Source organism: Lissotriton vulgaris, chromosome 7 (genome assembly GCF_964263255.1).
Source record: "Lissotriton vulgaris chromosome 7, aLisVul1.2, whole genome shotgun sequence".
In the NCBI taxonomy this organism is placed as follows: domain Eukaryota; kingdom Metazoa; phylum Chordata; class Amphibia; order Caudata; family Salamandridae; genus Lissotriton; species Lissotriton vulgaris.
Window position 1 is genome coordinate 553,059,515 of NC_141695.1, and position 21,983 is coordinate 553,081,497.

Consider the following 21,983-nt stretch of genomic DNA (forward strand, 5'->3'; position numbering starts at 1 on the left):
TAGATGCTGGGACAGCAACCAAACAGGTCGCTAAAATGTCAGTCACAGACCTCATGGGAGTGAGGCAGAAATGCGGAGAGTTAGTCACTCTCTTTGCGAGTGTTATCCAGAAGTTGGCTGATGAATCCCACGCAGCAAAGGAACGCGGAACTCGGGTTCTCCAATCAACGGAAGTCGGTGGGTTCTCTCCTCTCCCGGCGTAGCAGGCCAAAAGGAGTCCAACGCCGACACATCCTGCAGCAGCAGTCCAGAGAATGATCTGAAAGAATACAAACACAGGCCTTAATCATTCTCGTAGGTAACATTTATCAGCTGGGACAGCTTCCCAGCTATCTTTCCCTGGCCTCATCACCAAAACGGTGTTGTCATGACCGGTCGCAATAATGTCAGCCTGTTCAGGGGGATGTTTAGGCGATTGCACCCATATTTTAGCTCCAGGAAGATCAGATGATCCGAAGCCTTTTTGTCCTCGCACGGTTAACAAAGTTGGGGCAGTGCCTTTCTTAATCTCACCACTGAAGACAGGCATAATCCCCAACTGGGCAACGCGGTCAGACTTTTTAATCAATAGGTCAGTCTCACTGCTATTAAGCAAGAGAATTTTAATCTCTCCCTGATAATCACTGTCAATTACTCCTCCGAGTACTTGAATACCTTTCAGGGCAAGGCCTGATCTGGGGGCAATTAATCCAAAGCTACCGGCAGGTATACAGACACCAACGCCAGTTTCAACAATGATTCGATCTCTTCCTTTCAAGTTTGCATCATTTAAAGCATGCAGGTCCAAGCCTGCAGAACCTGGGGTCGCTCTACATGGAGCCAAAGCTCCGGGGGTAATCTCCCAATACATAACAGTGTTGGACATGGAATTGGGCTTTACATCAACATTTGGAGGAAACAAACGCATCAAAGGAGATTCAGCATGTAACAAAGGACGATTATTCAATATTAACAATGCCTGGAACAAAAAGTCTCTCCAATTTTTATAATGTTCATCTGTCAATTTACGCAATTGTTCCTTTAGCAAACCATTCATTCTCTCAATCAGTCCCGAAGCCTGTGGATAGTATGGAATGTGAAACACCCATTCAATGTTATTTTCCACACAGAATTCCTGTACCAATCTTCCACGAAAGTGGGATGCGTTATCAGATTGAATTTGGAATGGAACACCATAATACAGAATAAGCAATTCTAAAGTCTTAATAGTGTTCACTTGAGTAGCGTTCTTGCAAGGGAAAGCGACCAAAAGGCCACTGTAAGTATCAACAACTGTACAAACATACTGGCAATTTTTGCTCATAGGGAGCGGGCCAATATAATCAATCTGCCAAATTTGAGCGGGCAATTAGAATGTTGACAAATGGGGCAATGCAGAATGACATCTTTAATCAAAGAAAAAGGAATATAAATTCCTCGATCTGCAGCCCACCTGCTAGTGGCTTTCTCTCCAAAATGTCCCGCTTTCTGGTGGGCCCATTTCGCCAATCCCGCCAAATCTGAATCCTGCATGTCCACCAGTGCCTCAGCAATTTTTAGATTTCCCATCTGCAATATTATGAAAGAATTTGTCAAGGGAGTCTATCGGAGTGTGAGCATCCACGTGAAAGATTGTCACAGTACTCTGTGGGAGTAACTCCCAAATCTCTTGCCATAGTTCTTTTCCCCACAGTTCTTTTGAATGCAATTCCCAATTATGAGAATGCCACGTTGGTAACCATACCGCCAGTCCATTAGCAGTGGACCAGGAATCAGTGAAAATATGACATGTGCCAGGTAGTTCCTGTTTCAAAACTTGGTAAACTGCATATAGTTCAGCATATTGACTACTCTTACCATCACCAGTTGTACTCAATAATTTCTGCGTGATTGGGTTGTATGATACTGCTTTCCAATGCCGTTTCTCACCAATGAACCTCGCTGAACCATCCGTAAACCACACATGTTTTCTATCCTCCGCGGACAGATCATCAAATGATTTACCCATTTAACAGGAGATTCCTGCACTACAGGTATGGAACAATCACTTCCAGTCTCATTCGATGGCGCCTGCGCCACTCGCTCATGCAACACGGCCACACCTTTCGGACCCACACGTGCCCTGTCCTGAATGTACCATTTCCATTTAATCACACTCGCCTCTTGAGCATGTCCAATCCGATGGGATTTTGGCGAACTCAAAACCCACTGCATGATAGGAATTTCAGGTCTCAAAATCACAGCACGACCTAGGGTCAATTGCTCGGTATCCACCAGAGCCCAGTAACATGCAAGTAATTGTTTTTCAAAAGGTGTATAACGCTCACCAGCCTCAGGTAACTTTTTAGTCCAAAAACCTAATGGTACTTTTTGTCTGCCCTGCTTTTGCCATAGACTCCAATTTGCATACAGACCTTCCACAGACACATTCAAATCCACATCACCTTCGCCCACCGGCCACAAATCCAAGGCGTACTGAATCGCTTCTTTCGCCAAATTAAAGGCATTCTGTTGTGGTTCACCGCATTCTTTTTACGAGTGACTCGATATAATGGGGCCAAAATCTGACTCAAATGGGGAATATGCTGACGCCAAAAACCAAACAAACCAATGAAACTCTGAGCCTCTTTTCTATTCCTTGGAACCGCAAAATCTAGGATTTTTCGCTTCACCTGTGGGATCACCTCTCTGTGACCTTCATGCCAATTAATTCCTAAAAATTTGACATTTTGGGATGGGCCTTGTAATTTATCAGGATTAATTTCCCAACCTTTGGCTCGCAAACAATCAAGGATCTGATCTAAATGGGACTGTACCTGATCTTGCGTCTCACCTTGAATCAAAATGTCATCAATGTAATGACACACCTGTATTTGTGGATTCACGGGCACCTCAGACAAATGCTCCGCCACCAGCCGGTGACAGATCGGGGGACTATGTACATAACCTTGAGGAAGACTCCTAAACGTCATTTGACGTCCATTCCATGTAAAACTGAATTGTTCCTGACACTCGGGGGCAATTGGAATCGAAAAGAAAGCATTAGCAATATCAATGGACGCATACCATGTACCTGGATGCTTCTGAATTCTCTGAATCAAAGTAACAATGTCTGGTACTGCAACAGCCAAACGAGGTGTATGTTTGTTCAATTCTCGATAATCAACAGTCATGCGCCAAGAATTATCACTCTTGCGCACGGGCCAGACGGGGTTATTCCAGACGTGACCGGAGTTATAACTCCCGCGTCAACCAAATCCTGAATTGTAGCACTAATTTCTTCATGACCACCTGGAATACGGTATTGTTTCTGAGAAACCACTTTCGTGGCTTGAGGGATTTTAATGGTGGGCATCCGTAAACGGCCAACCCGTACGGGTCTGGTCGAAATATAATGTTTGGTTCCAAATTGATAACAACCATCATCCAAATGCAAAGTCATTCCTTTTAGAATATCAATTCCAATTATATACTCCAAAAGTGGTACAACTAACACAGAGTATTCTCTACGAGGAATCCTACCAATTTTTATTTCAAGTGTAGTTTGCACTGCGGGGGTCTCTTTTCCACCTAAACCAGTAATTGTGAAAAATTGTCCTTTAAATTTCTTTGATTTTCCATGAATTAAAGTGGCCTCCCCTCCTGTATCTACTAGTGCTCGGGCCCTTTGGATATTACGATGTTTCCAAAAAATCTCAATATCTACATAGGGTCTGTTGTCTCTGTGAGCCCACTTGTGTACTGGAGCTTGACCTATTTCCTAGTCATTTTTCCTGCGTTCTGTCAACCAAGACAAATCAGGATAAATGCTCTCCGTTTTCTTGGGTATCAAAATGTCTTGTTCGTATCCATCTCCATTACGAAATGGATTTTTGTCATTTTCATAAAACTGTGAATTACGATCAGAAAGCCTGTGACGATCCTCCCTTCTCCTCATTTCAGGGGAATAACTTCTCTCCTCTCTATTTCGGTTGGAAGCACGATCATCTCTCCCCCTTTCTTTTTCCCCCTCTCTCCCTCTCTCATAGTCACGATGAGGGGACACATCACGATTACAACGCCGATCATCACGGCGATCAGAATCCACACGACGTCTCTCATCACCACTGTCATCAGAACCACGATCATACTCATTCTTCCGCACACGACGGGCACCCTCCTTCCGATCCAAACCACGCTTACGGAAAATATCCCATACGCGATTATTAGGCTCACCATCAATGTCCTCCCTCTTCACACCATCAGCTATAAGTGCAAGAAACATATCACGTCTAGAGAACTTATAGTCCCCAGCAGTACGACCCTCAGGCCGAGATTGCCTCTCAGGTTTAAACCACTCACCCAACTCACCAAGCTGACGAACAGATTCAAGCACCGCAGACAAAGGATTGCCAGTTTGATTAATCAACAAAGTCATCATAACCTGCTTGTAAGCAACAGGCGAAGAACGGATAATGCGATTACGTACAGAAGATGTTAAAAGATGTTAAAAGACCATCCAACAATCTGTCAGAAGTACTGAGAAAAATCGCAGTTTTCATCACTTCCTCTTTCAAACGTTGCGACGCATCGCGCAAAGTGTACCACGGCTTGTCATTGACAGGCCAATCAGATTCAGTAGGGTATTTATGGTTACAGCCGTCAGACGCAAGCTGGAGCAAAGTAATTTGGCCAGCGCCATTATAGTTCCGAAAATGATCTTGTATAGTAGAATCAGAACTCAAAGAGCAAAAGCGTAAACAATCAACAGCATCAAGCATTATACCGGCAGCACCCAGTTCATAAAGGCGAACCATCCAGGTAAGCAGGGCCTCACCGGGCCGTTGACGAAATCGTTGTAAAATGTCACTAACCTCCTGTTGAGTAAAATCCTCAATACAATCCAAAGCAATACCAGCAGGATTACCAGGGGCTTGTTGTAATTTGCGACGAAACACAGGATGAGCAGAAACCTCAGGAAGAGCTTCCGAAGAAGCCCGCATCTTAGATTTAGAAGAACAATCGGGGCAAGATACATCACCTGAATGGGAAGAGCGACCACGGTCGCCGGGAACAATATTATCGGTACAAGAAGCAGATTTACAGTCACGTCCGGAGCGGGAAGATTCACGCTTATCACCCTCCTCAGCCGAGGAGTCCGAAGCATTTGAATCCCAGATATTACCATCCCACTCGTCAGGGTTCCAATCCATTCCGGCCTTCGCTACGACCAGACGCACTTTTCGTGTAGACACACGACCACGACGATGTTTATACTTATATCTCGCAATGCGAACCGCAGCCCTTTCGGCTATAGTTTGATAAGTCTCAAGTTTGTCGGCAAGCAATTTATTCTGACAGCGCAAAAGAGTATGCGCATTCTGTAATTCAACACACTGTCCTTCCATATCCGTAAACTGCTTTCGCAACTGAACAAACCTCTCATGAAGAATTCTGTATGCATTGAGCACAATCCAACCTCTGCGTCCTAAAATAGGAAGCTCATCACCCTTCACTACTGGCGCTTTCTGCAAGCATGAAACCACATCAGCAGGCTCCGCCTGCTCCAAACAGGAAGACCAATTTTCACTCAAACCAGTAGAATCGGCCCACTCACGGGCCAAGGCCTCGTAAGGCGTTGACTCCCAACCGGGAATCTGAATAGGCAATTTGAAAACAGATGTAGATTTTTTCGCAAACATGTCGACACACAAAAATTAAATACACAATTATACACAAAAATTTATACGTACGAGCCGAGCGCAAACCAACAAGATCAAAACAATACAGCGCACACAGGCTTCGTAAACAGTTCGTGACGCCAGATGTAATGGCCGGATTTTCCGCTTAGGTGGAATCAGCCCCTAGGGGCCCCTCTAACCCAGCCAAAACGTAATCACCTCCCTCCTTAGAACGTATTTACAATGGGTATGGATACATATATATATATATATAGGTCGTACCTAAGGATGGGGAAATAGCAATAAACATGCATAGGTTTTCTACCATATCTTATTCACATCGGATAGTCTCGCGGCCACTCAGACCCAGACTGATCTACCCTAGGGCAGATATGACACACAATCCGGCGTGTCTACACACGGGCCTGCAGTCCCAATGCTCTCTTTTACACACGGTCCACAATCCGGCGAACCTCCACGCTGGTATCCCCCCCAGCGCTCTCACTTACACACGGTTCACAATCCGGCGAACCTCCACGCTGGTATCCTCCCCAGCGCTCTCATTAACGCCGTATATCAACGACGACCACTTTCCTATGGACACCTATGGGAACAATTTCTCATTTATCTACTTGGGATGAAACTATGATAATGAAAATTAGTACGGTTTTCCAAATGATAAGGTGTACCTTCTGTTCCTGGCATCAAAGGTCCCCTCACTTCCTACTTGTTTGATCACTCCTTACCTGATCGGGATTTCACATCCGTTCATGCAAACAATTCTCAACTAGAAGCCTTAGTTACCATGATTGAACAAGAATACAAGGCACATGTCAGTTCACTAAGAACTAGGATATTTATAGATAATACACATACAACACAATACTATGCAATGTAGTTTCTGCAAAGAAAAGGTAAAGGTTAGGATGCGCGCTTATTTAAAGAAAGGGCGGAGGTCACCTGGTTAATATGAAGTCGGGACTCGGCAGTCATCTAGGTTCCCTTCTCGTCTCTGTGTCTTGGCTCGTCTCGAAGTCACACCCCAGCCGTCACAAGTACACGTCTGCACCGCTAGGCTCAATCTCTTCTGCTTCCCTCCAAGTCACTGGAACCTTGCTGGTTATTAGCTACTGTATCTCTCTCTCTCTGTCTCTGTGCGCTCCGCGCTATTTCTCCTTCAGTCTTTCTCAGAGAGTCTCGGTCTTAAATCTTTCTCAGACTTCAAAGATGGCGACTGTCCGCCGTGGAAATAATTAATGGCAGAGATGCTAACGGCTAGCTGCCGCCTACGAACGAACTCCCTAACTGTCTAACATCTTCGCTAATATCAAAGCCTGTTCCTTCATGGAAAGCTACGGCCAGTAACCTGCCGCCCACCAAATTCTTGTACCTCCCCGTACCAAGGACACGTTCCCAGCCGGCCGGCCTGAAGTTGTGTCTTCGGAGTGGAGAAAAATACATTCCTTCGATAAGGGCCAGCCTGAACCGGTTCTCTCCAAGCGAACAACAGCTTAAAACTAAAACATTACACTTGACCTAGAAGGCCTCTCGAGCTACCAGGCAGAGAGCAAGATGGAGTCTGTCCCGCTTAAGGCCTACAGGGCCCAAAATACGCATAACTCCATGGAAAATATCCTAACACGCTAGCAAAAGGATGGATCATGACTAATACTTATATATTTATCCCCTAACTTAAATTCATAAGCCCTACTCTAAGGAAAGGGGTACGAAAATACCCTACTGTGTTTCATGAAAGGGTCCTACTTATAGTCCTAATCCCTATACTATAAGGCTGATAGACTGGAGTCATTCTCCATCATTCTCCCTCTAAAAGGGCCAGAAAAAGTCAGCCATTACATCCCCCCATCATCCAGGCTGACCGTTGTGGGAGGTAAAGGAAAAGTTCGAGGACGGGTAGTAGAGCAGCAGGGAGGGACCCCTGCAAACCCCAGGAGTAGTCTACACCGCCGGCTTGTGGATGCTGTTGGTGTTCCATGCGGTCTGTCAGGTACCCCCAGGGAGGCCTGCGCCCCCTGGCTCTCTTTCCATCTGGCTGGATCACCACAGGTGCTCCGTCACTTCTTGCCGTATTTCACCAAAACCCCCTCCTGAGGCCCCAATGTGGAGGGAGTCCCTTACACTGACTCAGTCGCCTCACCCAGAGCCTGTGGGGCACTTCCACAAACTTCCCTGCAGCTTGGAAATTGATGTGGCGTGATCCGGGGGTTATCTCCACCCTGCCACAGTTCTCTATTCAAGCCTCCCCTCACCATAGTTCCTCTTATGGCCTGGGTCTGGGAATAGCCTTTAATCTCATTCGGGCCTTATCACAGGTGTAGGTGGGGTGCAGGTATTCAGTTCCCCTTCCTGCCTCAAAGAAGGCTACCCTGACAGTCTATGTGACCTGTACCAGTGTTCTGAGGCCAGTCACTGCAGGATGGGGACCCAGCTGCTCTCCTCTGACAATCTGCCCCCATCACCAATCCTTATATCCCTTTACAGGCATCCGCAAGCTCACTGGGGCATCTGCGCACTCACCAAGTGCTCTTACTTCTTCCCATCGTGTCTGGCCGTGCCCCTTCATTGCAACTCGGGTGGTCCCTCCCAAACAAGGAGGCCTGCTCTGACTGACCTAGATCCTGCTCCCTCAGAGGCCGCCATTCCGGCTTGCTGCCTCCAAATGGCACATCTCTGCTATTTTGCACCAGGGTAGAGAGCTGCCCCTCTGATTCACCAGGTCTCCGATCTCGATATCGGCGCTGACCTAGGCTCACTGTCGCCAAAGGCTGCAATTGCTGGGCAGAGGTAGGAAATTAACAGCATCAGGTCATTTTCCCTGATGCAGGCGTCAGGATTCTTTCTCAGCGTGGTTTGGCAATGCCGCTAGCTCTGCGGCCTCCTGGGTGTTCGCTCCCCGCCAGGTGCCTCAAATTGATCGCAGGGTCTGAATGGTGTGCTATGGGTGTTCAGCACGTGTATCCTGTTACGGATATAGTAGGATTTCGGTGGAGGGTCACAGGAACTCTTTAGTGAGCAGCCATTTCCCTCGGCGGTTGGCCACTCGCTCTCCCAGTTCAGTAACACTTGGCTCCCGCCCTGACAACAAACTGGAAAAATGACAGGGGAGTATCCTCCTCTCAGTCTAGTCCCTCCTCTGGGAAGGACCCTCAAGTCGTTTAATTCCTTTTTCAACCCACACCGAACCCCTCTTGACGGCTCCCCTGTGGGTGGGTCCTCAGATTTGTCGTGGAACAAGAGTCACCTCCGGAAACCAAGACACTCTTCAACCATCACGACACTTGGACTTTGTCTGGAACTGAGACTGCATCAAAGAAGACTGATCCTCGTCTCGTTGTTCTGCAAAGTATTCTGTCTCGTCTGTATCTGTGCTTCGCTAAGGTCCTCCAGAAGACCTATGGGCAACAAGGACATCCTAAGAAATCTCCCTTGGAGTGAAGGAGTCACTCCCCTGCATCTACAGGCACTGCAACAAATCTGATTGGTCTACTGATCCTGTCGTCCTATGGACTTCCTGAGGCTTAGCAACACAGGTAGTGGTTATGTGGCTCTACAGAGGCCTGACCTGTCTTCACTACAGTTTGGGCTATAGTATCCCTCGTCAGTGCCACTGGGACAAAACCCTTGAGAAGCGAGTTGACTTGCCCGTGTCAAGGCCTGTTTGCTCTGCACTCTAGAGATCTTTGGTCTACAAGAAGCTCCAGCACCTCATCCCTCGAAGATCAGTGTACCCCTGCAGTCCTGGCATCGTGGGCCTCCATCTTTGGTGAGCTACCAGACGTCCTCTTGCGACTACGGTGCCTTCAGCCTGTGGGTCCTCTCAAGTGTCTTCATCTGCTTAGGTGGGCTCCCCTGCTTGCTCTGGCCTGCTCCAACTGCACTTGGTGAATCCCTTGGACCTCGCTACTCCCAACGACTGCGTCTTGTCGTCTTCCATGCCAGTTGCGGCTACCAAGGCGTGCTGGTGCTCCTGCCGAACACCGACCACCAAGACACCATCATCCGACATGTGACAGCTCAAGCACTGCTCCTGGTCTTCCACAGCGTCTCCTGGTCCCCACAGCTGCAGTGACAAGGTCCTCGTCAACACTTTTGAACTTCCTGACAAAGGTAGGTATAGTGCCTCAGGACCTCCTGGTCACCTTTGAGTGGCATAGACTCTGTCCCTTCTGCTTGCAGGTTCTTCTCTTCAAGAATCCACCTTTGGTTTCCACTGTACTTTTTCAGAGACGTTTGCAGAGTTCTTTCTTCCCAAGTCTTCGACTGTCATCTACAAGAGGTTCCCACGTCACTTCAACCCTACGCACCCGGCTTCCCTGGTGCAGGTAACCTGGTTGCTGGGGCATCCACTGGTGGGGTAAGCTCTCCAACCTTCCGTCCTCCGAAGGGATTCTTCGGGGTCCTCTGGGAAGGGTCCTTTTTCTTTAAAACTGCAACTGCGACTTCTCCAAAGAATTCTATTGGGCATGTGGCTATGTTTCCTCTCTGAATACAGCCTCAGTGGGGTACATGGGTACTTCCCTTGGGTGGTTCCTGGTTCTCCCAGCTCGTCTGACCGAAGGCCCATTCTCCTTTTGTGAGAAAGTGCCATCTTTCTTGCCTTGGTATGCCCCCACTTTTTTCTGAACTGCTGGTGTGCTTTGACTGAGTGTGCCCTGGATTCCTGCCAACCAGATACCCAGGGCCTGTGTTCTTTTCCTAAAACTGTGCCGAAACTAAAAACCCAATTGGGGTCTCCGGCCACCTGTCAGCCCCTAGTAAATGGTACCCTAGGTACCCAGGGCACGGTGACCAGAAAAGACCCCTGAGGGCTGCAGCACTTATTGGCACCCACACGCTGCCTTTGCAGGTTGAGCGCCTAAGTACAGAACTAAACAAAGAGTTGACATGGCACACATGCCTGTGTGCCATGCCCACAGAACCCACTGCCCTGGCATACTTCTGTCACCCCTCTAGCTGGGTGCCCTACGCCAGAGGTGTGGGCACAGGTGCATGAGCCCTGTGCACCTACAGTACCCAGGGCCATGCCATTAAGAGTATATGATGCTGGGAGGTTGTCATTACGAACTCCACAGCACCATAATGGCTACAATAAAGACTGACAAGTTTGGTACCAAACTTCTCAGCACATTAAACCCGCACTGATGCCAGTGTGGGATTTAATGTAAAATGCACCAGAGGGCATCTTAGAGACATCTTAGAGATGCCCTCTGAAATCCTAACCTACAATCCACGTCTGGGCTGAGTGGCTGCAGAGGCTGGCACACAGCGGACATGTTGCTGGACCCCTGGGTGGAGAGCCCCACGCAATCGTACTTTACCTGCATTCTGAATTTTCTCCAATTAAACAACATTGTCAGATTTTCATTGAAAAGTTTCTAAGTGTGAACTTTTAAAACAGCTTTATATTCATGAAAAATCACTACAGTAACTAAAAAGTTTTTGCTAATCTGGTTTTAGCTTAGACCCCAGGACTGAATCTATGATCTAGTCCTGGAACTACCAAAGTAATCTGCATAGTAATCAACTGTAGAAAACCCATTGAGCTCAATGCTATAGTGTGTTTTAGGATTGTGTTGCTTACTTCCAATACTGTTTTCACTGTGTGCACAAACTTTATTGCTCCTTTGCAAAGTAATTACTTGAGAGTACTCATAACGAGAAAAGTATATTTTTATAACTGTTCGTTCTAAAAATAAAACAACTATATTTTATTTATTTATTTATTTATGTAGTTTGTAGAGCGCGCAGCTACCCCCGAGGGGGTGTCCCGGCGCTAGAACCTGAACCTCAGGGGGAAAAGAGCAAGGAGAAAGTCAGCAGTGTGAGTATCAAAGTCCAGAAAATAGCCAAGTTTTGAGTCTAGCCCGAAAAATGGATTCAGAAGGGCAGAATCTAAGATCGATTGGCAGAGCGTTCCACAATTTGGCCGCGATAACACTGAATCCTCTGCCGCCCATTCTGGTGAGTCTAAAACGGGGAGAGATCAGAAGGCGGAGGTCGTTGGATCTCAGGGATCTGATGGAGTGAGATATTGATACTCGTTTTTTCAGGTAGTTGGGTCCGAGGTCATTGACAGCTCGGTAAGCAAGGGTAAGGATCTTGAACTGGATGCGGCTGGCAACGGGAAGCCAGTGGAGCTCTTTGCGATAGGCGGTGACTGACTGACGGTAGGGGATGTTTCCAATCAGTCTGGCAGCCGCGTTCTGGACAATCTGAAGCCGGTCGATCAGATATTGAGGGGCACCAGCATAGAGGCTGTTGGCATAGTCCAGGTGAGACGTAATGAGAGCATGGGTAACCGTTCGGCGGGAGTCCAGGGGGAGATAGGGAAGTATCTTTTTGATCATGCGCAGCTTCAGGAAACAGGCAGATGTAACTTTATTAACCTGAGTTTTGCATGAGAGAGAGTCGTCGAACTGAAATCCCAGGTTGCGGGCAGAGTGAACGGGAGAGGGAGCGGGATCAAGTGCCGTGGGCCACCACCGTGAGGAAGGGATGGGATTTTTCTGGTTGAAAAACAGCACCTCTGTCTTATCTGCATTAAGTCTTAGGTGGTTGTTAGTCATCCAGACACTGATGTTGTCAAGACACTGGCGGAAGTTGGTGAACGCGGAGTCCGAGTGGTCTCTAAAGGAAAACATCAGCTGAGTGTCATCAGCATAAGAGACCACCCTGACTCCGCAGGACTCCACAACGTCGGCCAGTGGGGCGAGATAGACGTTGAAAAATAGAGGGCTGAGGGCAGAGCCCTGTGGCACACCACATGACAAGGGTTTATCCTCAGATTTGAACGGCCTCAGCAAGACCCTCTGACTTCTTCCTGAAAGGAAGGACTCGATCCAGCTGATGGCAGTGCCGCCAATGCCTATCTGTTTGAGTCGGTCAAGGAGGATGGGGTGGGAGACCGTATCAAAAGCAGCGGACAGGTCGAGGAGGACCAGCATGGCCTCCTCGCCCCTGTCCACGCACTCCCGGACCGTCTCCGACACCTCCAACGGGGCCGTCTCTGTGCTGAATCCCGCTCGAAATCCGGATTGTGAGTCGTGCAGCAAAGAGTTGTTCTCCAAATACTCCGTAAGTTGTAGCTGCACGGCTTTTTCCAGGACTTTTGCGGGTTTGGGGAGAAGGGAAATGGGGCGGTAGTTGGCGAAAATAGTAGGATCAGCATCACACTTTTTCAGGATGGGAATCACCAGAGCCTCCTTCCAAGTGGTTGGGAAAGAGCCATGGTGGAGGGAGGCATTCCAGATGGAGAGGAAGGAGCTGGCTAGCGAAGGAGCTAGCTCGCCCATAAGTTTAGCAGGGACCGGGTCGGAGGGGGCACCAGATTTGCAGTGGGTGAGTAGCCTAATAGCAGTGTCCATAGTGAGTTTATTGAAGGATAGAAGGGACGAGGATACTGGGGACCTAGTGTGGGGAGGCAGGGAGGATAGCCCATTAGGAAAGGAGATACAAAGGTTGTTTATTTTTTCGAGGAAATAGTCAGAGAGTCCATCGCATAGGGCCTGACTAGCAGAGTTCTGTGTGGCCCTAGCGGGAGGGTTAATGAAGTCTTTGACAATGGTGAAAAGGATTTTTGACGAGTTTTTGGCATTTGCAATTTGAAGAGAGAAGTGGTCTCTCATAGTATTTTTTTTTAGTTTGAGGAATTTTTTCAGAGCAGATTTATAGGTAAGTTTGGCTTCAGGGTCATAATTTTGTCTCCACTTGCGTTCGAGTGCCTTGCATCTACTTTTTTCCTCCCGGAGGGAGGTGGAGAACCAAGGGGCGGATGGGCGGGATCTAGCGGAGGAAATGATTTTCTGGGGGGCAATGGCATCAATAGCTTTGAGTAGGGCGGTATTAAGCCTAGAGACATTTCCTTCAATATCCGCCTGGAAGTGGAATACTGGGTCCAAAGTGGCACATGTGACCTTGTGCCACTTTCTTCCCAGCTCTTTCCTGGGGACCATGGGGGCAGGTTTCAAGCCCAAAGCAAGAAAAAAGGGGATAAGATAATGGTCAGACCAGGTGAGGGGAAGAGGAAGGAGGACTGTGATAGTCGAGAAGTTGGCGAAGATAAGGTCCAGAGTGTGACCAGCAGCGTGAGTGGGGCCAGTGACTAATTGTATAAGATTCAAACTTTTCATGATTTCCAGCAGATTGTTGGCTTTCACGCAGAGAGAGTTATCTACGTGGAGGTTAAAGTCACCTAGGACTAGAAAGTGTTGGTGTTTAAGGGAAAGATCAGCCAGCTGGTGAGTAAGTGCAGTAAGAGATAGGGAGGCGGCGGTTGGGGGGTTGTAAACTAAGGTACAAAGATATAAAAACAATTGGCCTGGAGTTCAGTCCTTGAGTGTGTGAAACCTTTTGCTGATTGAGTGTGTACAACAAATGCTTTAGACTGTCTTCTGGTACTGTCTTGCTGCTTGACCAAGCTACCACTTTGGAGAGTACGGTCAGTTCTGCCTTTAGCCTCTGGTATACCTCTGGGGTTGGTGGACTCTATACACACTGTACTTGATTCTAGTCCAGTATATATAGAGCTACTTTCTCACACCTTTTAAGTTTGCATTCCACTTCCTTAGTATATGGTTTGGTCTCCTCCTGGAGACCAGTGTATATTTATAATACTTACCTGATTTCTTTAATGGTATTTCTATGTGTACTGTTGATATCTCTGGCTAGGAGATATACCAGTGGGATAGTGATTGTGTTGTGTAATAGACTTATTTTTTATAAAGAATGTGTGGCTCTTTCTCATCTAATCTACACTACTGATTAAAGGTGGTAAAACAAGCTGCTTTACACTCGTTCAAGATAAACCTGAAGGCTGCTCTCCACAGCTACCACTTTGAGAGTCTATGGTTATACAAGACCACTAAAATCACCATATGGTTTGCCTGGGTTATTGCAAGGTGCATTACTCCTTTTCGTGAACACCTTATAGTAAGCCAGCCGCCTACAGTAAGTTATTGCTAAACACAGCGCCCCCCCCCCCTTCAAGATTAGCGCCCCTCTTCCCAGATCAAGGCCCAATGCAGTTGCACCGGTCCCACTGCCCTAAAGCCAGCCCTGGCTGAACAAAGCACACTGTTTACTACATGTGTTTATGCTGAGTGCAACTTTATATATATTTTGTACAATACATTGTACTCCGGGAAGAAGAAATAATGGTTGTAATAAAACTGTTTATGAACTTTTTAGGAATATAACTTGTTGGCTACTAACATTTTCATGAGGATCTTCTGACTGTAAATAGTTTTCCTTATAAAGAAAAGCACAACTTTAAAGCAGTGAAATCCCTTTGTATCAGCGTGTTATGATAGACTGTCAAAAATAGATAATAATTCCACAGATTGTGTTGCATAATTTAATTTAATTACAATAATATGGCATAATTGCCATTTCTTGCCACATAATTGTACTTTCCTTGCCATATAATTGACTCAACCTCGTTGCATAATGTTCCTCCTTTGCTGCATAATGTGTTGCTCCATTGCCGCATAATTCTAGTGGTCCTGGTCATAACATAACTAATCTCATGTGGTCCCATGGTCCCCATCAACTAGGACGTCATATCTGTTCAAACCATTTCTAAATTTGTGAGGCAGCCAGCTGAATTGACATTTTAGGGGCCCCTTGCCAACAACTGCAGCGGGATCCATCAATTGCATTAAACCACTGAGCATGCTCATTGCCTCCCTCCATAGTTCCATGCAGAGAGAACGAGGAAATGGTATCTCTGCAGAATAACAGTGGCGCCAATGCATTTTAGGAAGCAGCCTCATTGCAGGTCATTGCAGGTCAGTGACGATGAGATGGTAGTACATGCACAGCCCTAATTAGACATCAGCTCTCTGTGCCTCAGCATGAGAGAGCGCTAGATGTAGGTCACTGATAACATCGCTGATATTGCTACCACAATGAAATGGCACCGAATTACAGTGCCAGACCTGTGGCCTCTGTTACTTCTGTAAATCCTCATTGTTGCCCTCCACAAATAGAGGTAGTGCACAGAGACCACCTGCCACATCTACATGCCTTGCACCAGGAGGAGGTAGGGTTGAAACAAACAGCTTGAGATTTGCATAAAGAAACATTACACAGCCTCCAAGCCCGTGGAAGGGTGTTTTCTCACTCTCCATACAGAGCCGCTACCATTCCCTAAGGCAGCTGGCATCATGAGGCACAGACGTGCCACGTGGAATGCATCCCTTGGTGAGGTTAATACCCCTGAAACCCACCAGCGAGCGGACGTACCTTCATATTATTTGTCTTTTTCTCCCTTCATTCTTGTTTTTAATGTATTTTTTTTATTTTCTGATTTGACAATTGTCGGGTAAATATCCAGTATATTCAATTGCTATACATTCTGTCACAAGAGCAATCACAAACCAGGATCTGAAGTGGCATGATATTTCTACATCCATACTCGTCACTCATAGTTCACAGTCCAGGTCTGACTCCGTCTTTACCATCATTAACCCGTCAAATTGATATCAGTTGGCATTGGGACAGGTTCCAGATGCATCTGTCGGGTAAGCCCAGTCCTCCTAGACATTGCATTTTATTCTTTGTATGCACCTTCCAACACAATGTAGGCACCGCCCACAACAGTCCCCATCCAAGTTGCCACCCCCTACCCTCCTCCCCTCTCCCTGCCCCACTAGTTTCTAACATGCATGTCTGCGCTAGGTATGTACCACGTGGAAACCATATATCTCTATGCTCTGAGGTGTGGGTAAGCAAAGGATCTTTCAATACACCAGGCATATAAGCCACACCCCCAACATTAAGCAACACATCTTTTGGTCAACAAAACTAAGTGACCGCGCAGTGCTCAAACCCCCCTCCCCCCCACCCCACCCCCGCCTCCACAAACGCAGGGGCTATTGTTATGCCACGTATTCAAATGATTGCCCCATAGTCTATCTAGGCACGAGGCTGATGTATGCTTCTTATTCGGCCAGCTTCTTATTCGCTGGGTGAAGTAAGAATAGGATTATCCGCCGAGGTGCAATGAAGTACGTCGCCGGCTTTGCTCGTGTCGCGTGGGCTGGATGAAGAAATCTCGCGAAAGAGGAAGCTTTGCTGGCTCTTCTGACAAAGAAGTGAAGCGCCGGGAATGTGTGGTCGTCGGCAGGAAGTCATGGGGCCCTCGGGCAGCCTGTGAAGTCATTTACAGACTCCCTTATCGTCGCAGTGTGGTTCTTGCTGCTATATTGCATCTTACAAAAACAAAAACCTTTTGCAGTACAATCCGTGACACGTCGTTATCAACGATTTTATGCTTTGTACTGCGCGGCGGCTCATTATCATTTCATTTTCGTACAGGAGAAATTGTACTTTTCCTCGTGATATTGTGCACTTTTCACAAGCTGCCTTTAGAAAGAGGTTTCACTCCAGGATTAAGCAGCTCAATGAAACTGCGGGACAGAGACTGCAACTTCTGACTAGGAAACACTTCCACAGACATACTCGACTCGACTTTTTCCCACTCTCATTTTGACCACTGATCTGCCACTCTGGCGTTTGTCCCGTGGGCTGTTGGAAGAGGGCTGTCAACCCTGACCCAACTATAGTATCGGTCTCATGCAGTGTGCAATGGATATAAACATTTTTGCTAGGCTGATTTGGCTTTCCAGTCCGGCCCTGAATGTATGACTTTTTCTCATGTCATCCACCTGAAATATTGATTTTGCCTAATGTAGTTACATGGAAAATTAAGACTTGATGTGCATTTTAATGAACAGAGCCCCTACAAGACTGAAAAAAGAAATTCATGAAAAGAAAGCAGAAATCCAGTTATCTCGGCCTGCTATAGGGAGCACTTTCTCCATCCAGAATCCAGCTTTCCTGTAAACTCTCTCCCGTTCTTCTCATCCCATTCTTGAGTTAAAAATCATTTAATTGCATGAATTTTGTTGTTGTTGATAGGCGGGGCTTGGGGAACATGGCGGCGGCAGGCTAGCGGCTGCTGCGAGGCTCTGACCCTGGAGCCCTAATTCGAGTTAATATGGGTCTCCTTCTTCTACTTTGCGAGCAGATACCAAACGGATTGTGCTGAGTGTATAGGTGAGTGAGAAGCTGTACTTTACCCCCGCTTCGGTTGCACGGCAACTCAGTTCTTTCTCTCTCGCCTTTCCCCCCGGGCTTCCTCGCGCTCACGGAGAAGTGACAGCTGAGACAGACGCCGTGATCGAGAGTAGGGAGACGGAAGGAAGGAGAAGGCACTAGGACCTACGCGGACGACTGGCACTCGGCAGGTCGAATGAAAGAGCAACGCGACTGGATTCACGAACGGCGGTATGCCAGGGAGTCATCCACCGGCCAGCTGTACCGGGTCTCAGGTGAAGTGTCTGGTGTGAGTTATCAGCGCCTTGAAAACGGGCGCTGCGGCTGTGATACACGACCCCAGGCAGAGCGGACTGCAGTCCTCATAAAACCATGGGTAGGCGGCTATAATATTGGGCTTCGTGTGAAAGCTGCCCTCTGGTATCGGATTACAGGAGTCACAAACCGCTCTTATCTCCCTGCCTTTGCATCTGGTTGGGAGTCTACAGTTTGTATGGATGCAGATAGGGGAATTCCTGCAATTCAGCAATTTAACCTGGGAAACACAAGCCCCCCCAGGAAGGAAGACATAGTGAAAGGGCTCTTCTCAGCTAAGGTACTTGAACCACCTACCAAGGTGGGAGTAGTCATTGGCGAGCAGAAAAGTGCTATTAAAAATAGATATCAACTTCGCTCACGAAAGGAACTTAAGATAAAGGGAGTTCTGAATACTGCAGATTTGGCTGAAGTTGGTAGTAAGGGTCCAGAGCCAATTTCACCAGGAAAACAGAGCAGAAAAGTAGGAGCAAAGGGGGGTAAGGCCAAAAGCTCAAAGCTATCTAAGTCTAACTTGCTTAAAGGTACTCCCTCACTTAAGAGCTATTTTAAGATAATGGAGCATGCACTATCTTCTACGACGGATAGCACTGGCATGGATAGAGGGGGTGGAGGGGAACCAAGTTTAAATAATCCAACTCAGGTAACAGTTTCCCCACTTTTAGCTTCCTTTCCCTTGAGTAATAAATATGGGGCTTTGGAACCAGCTAACTCTCCAGTGATAACGGGTGAAGGGGTCTCTGTAACTGAGGTAATCGATGAAATTGTACAATCTCCAGTGACTCTTCCAAGGGCCACTAATCAGGAAAAAAGTCATGGAAGTGAGTCGTCAAAAAACACTACGCAGGAGGCTGAACTCCAACTTCTCCGCACAGAGGAAGAAGGAGCTTGCGGAGGTAGCGATTTTTCAGATAAAAGCCTGGGATCCCTACTGCAGTCCTTAAGAGGAGATCTACTAAGTAAATTTGAGACTTCTGAGAAAAACCAACAGCGTCTACATGATAGATTTGACTTACTAGAGGCAAAAATTGATGGTATCAATACTAGAACTAGTGCATTGGAAGGTAAGATCTCAACACTCTCAGAGACCTCAAACATTAATTCTAAAGAAATAACAGCCTTGAAAGTTCAGAATCGATCCCTGGCTATGGACCTGGAGAGATTGGAAACCCAATCTCGCCGGAATAACCTGAGGATTTTGAAAATTCCGGAAGGGGCCGAGGTGGAGGACATAAAAGGTTTTGTCTGCAGATTACTGCGTGAAGATATTCTTAAAGACCGTCCAGATATAGACCTAGAATCAGAAATTCAGAGGGTACATAGAGACCCGTATAGGCTGCATCCGGACAGGAAGGCCCCGAGAAAGATTTTGGTGTATTTCCAAACATACAGTGTGAAAGAACTGATCTTGAATAGATGCTTATCACGCACTTCCCTACACTTTCGAGCTAATCCATATCACATCAGATCTGATATTGGTGGTAGAACTGCTAAAAGGCAGTGGGAGTTAGGGTCCAGAATGCCAGAATTACGTTCAATGGGGGCAAATGTACAGATGAAATTTCCGGCACTTCTTAAAATCATGTGGAACAATAAAATGTACACGTGCCAATTTCCAGAAGAAGTTGATGCTGTTCTTGACAGGATGAAGGCTCAGGAGAATGAGGCTCAGGAAGAATAGCATAGGTAGAGGTGGTTTAGTTGCTCCACGTATCAAATTTATTTCCTTTGTATCTAGTGTAGGGTAGAGTAAGTCTGCGAGCGGGAGGCGGGGGGGGGAGGGGGAAAAAAAAAATATATATATATATATGTATATAAATAAAAGGGAACACAAAGAAAATTAAAAAAAAAAAAAAAAAAAAAAAGATAGGGGAAAAAAAAAAAAAAAAATATTAAATAAACAGCTTACATATTTAGTTAAGTTAAGACTTTCTTTAAGAGAGTTTTGCAGAAAGTGAACAGTAAAGTTAGGGGGATGAGACCCAGACATATGTTTTGCTTTACTTTTGAGTGGGGCAATCAGGGAACAGGGCCTCCTAGGGCGTTTTCGCCAATCAGGAGGGAAGGGTTCCCCGCAGGGTGGGGGGGTGGGTGCTCCAGGGGAAGGGGGGAAAAAAAACAAAAAATGTCCTCAGACACCATAAAAAAGTTATTTTTTGTGATCACTTATTATTTAGATAAGATATTAAGGTGTGCTATCAGCCACATTCAAAATTTAAAACTAGAGTATGCAAGCTAGCCAAACTATAATCCTCTCCTGGAATGTGAATGGATTAGGGAGTTATAAGAAACAATTTAACATTTCCCATTTCTTAGAGAATGTCGGAGCATCATTAATTCTCCTGCAGGAGACTCATTTGGAAGCCAATAAATGCAGAGATATTTTTATAAAATGTAAGTGGGTTCAGGAAATCTTTTGTTCCAAACAATCGGGTACTACTAGGGGGGTGGCAATTATTATTTGTGCCAATAAAGGAATTGTTGTCCATGATTGGGCTACAGATCAGTCAGGGCGGTGGTTGGCGGTAGTGGTATCAGTGGGCCCTGTTAGACTCCTATGTGGGGTCTATTACAGCCCAAATGAGGATAATCCATGCTTCCTTCATAAACTAGCAAGTTATTTATTACAATTTCCAATTCCTATAGTACTAGGGGGAGACTTTAACTTGCTACTGGATGTAGAACTTGACCGCACCTCAAAGGCTAAATATAACTGTCCAAAAAAATCGATTTGTACGCTGCAAAATATTATTAAGGAGTATGCGCTGTGTGATGCCTGGAGAGTCAAACATGGCTCCCAGAGAGAGTATTCGTTCTACAGCAAAAAAAAATCATCAGTTCTCCAGGATAGATTATTTTCTGCTGGATCGAACGATGTTATCAAATATTCATTCTATTGCATACATCCCGAATGGATTATCAGATCACTCCGTGGTTAAGTTGTGTATTAGTATTCAAAAAAGGAACCCACTAGATCATAGGTGGACTTTGGATAGGACTATTTTATTAAAAGCCGATTTCAATACTAGCACTAAGAAAAGTATAAGAGAGTTTTTCCTATTTAATAATGATTCAGCCCCAAATCGAACTATATGGGATGCTCTTAAATCTTTCCTGAGAGGAATATACGGCTCCCAAATGGCTCTAAATAGAAAGCTAACTAAAGAAAAAGATGTAAACAATCTCAATTTAATTAAAATAAAAGAGCAGCAACTTCTCCATGCCATCTCTAATGATCGAACAGAAGTATCGAGGCTAGAAAAAGAATTAAATGACTTACAAACTAATCATAGACTATGTTCTGAAAAGATACTAAGAGATAAATGGGAGGTAAGCAAATTGCGTAATTTTGAATATGGGGAGAAATGTGGATCACTACTTGCCTGGAAAGCCAGAGCTGACAGGTCCAGAAACAACATTAAAACTTTAATACAACGAGGAACTGGTGCAGTTTTATCTGAGGATGAAGACATTAAAGAGGAGGCCAGATCTTTTTATGAAGACCTTTATCGTGAAAGAGTGAATACTTCATCGGAAGAAATAGATAATTTAGACATTCTGAGAAATCTAACTCGTTTAAGTAATGAAGAAGTAGCCTTCTTAGGAAAAGAAATCACCGAGGGGGAAATTAGATCTCAAGTCGAGAGAATGGCAAGAAAGAAAGCTGCGGGTCCAGATGGGCTCCCAACAGAAATTTACAAGGATAATTTGGATGAATTTATTGTTCCAATGCTTAAACTATTCAATGAAATTTTCATCCAAGGTCAGCAAATTCCATCTTCTTGGCTGGACGCAACCATCTCACTAATTATGAAGCCAAACAAAGATCCACAAAGGATAGAATCATACCGACCTATATCTTTACTGAACTCAGACTTAAAAGTTTATTCAGGTATCTTAGCAAATAGGCTCGCCAAGGTGATCAAATCCATAATACATCCGGATCAACGC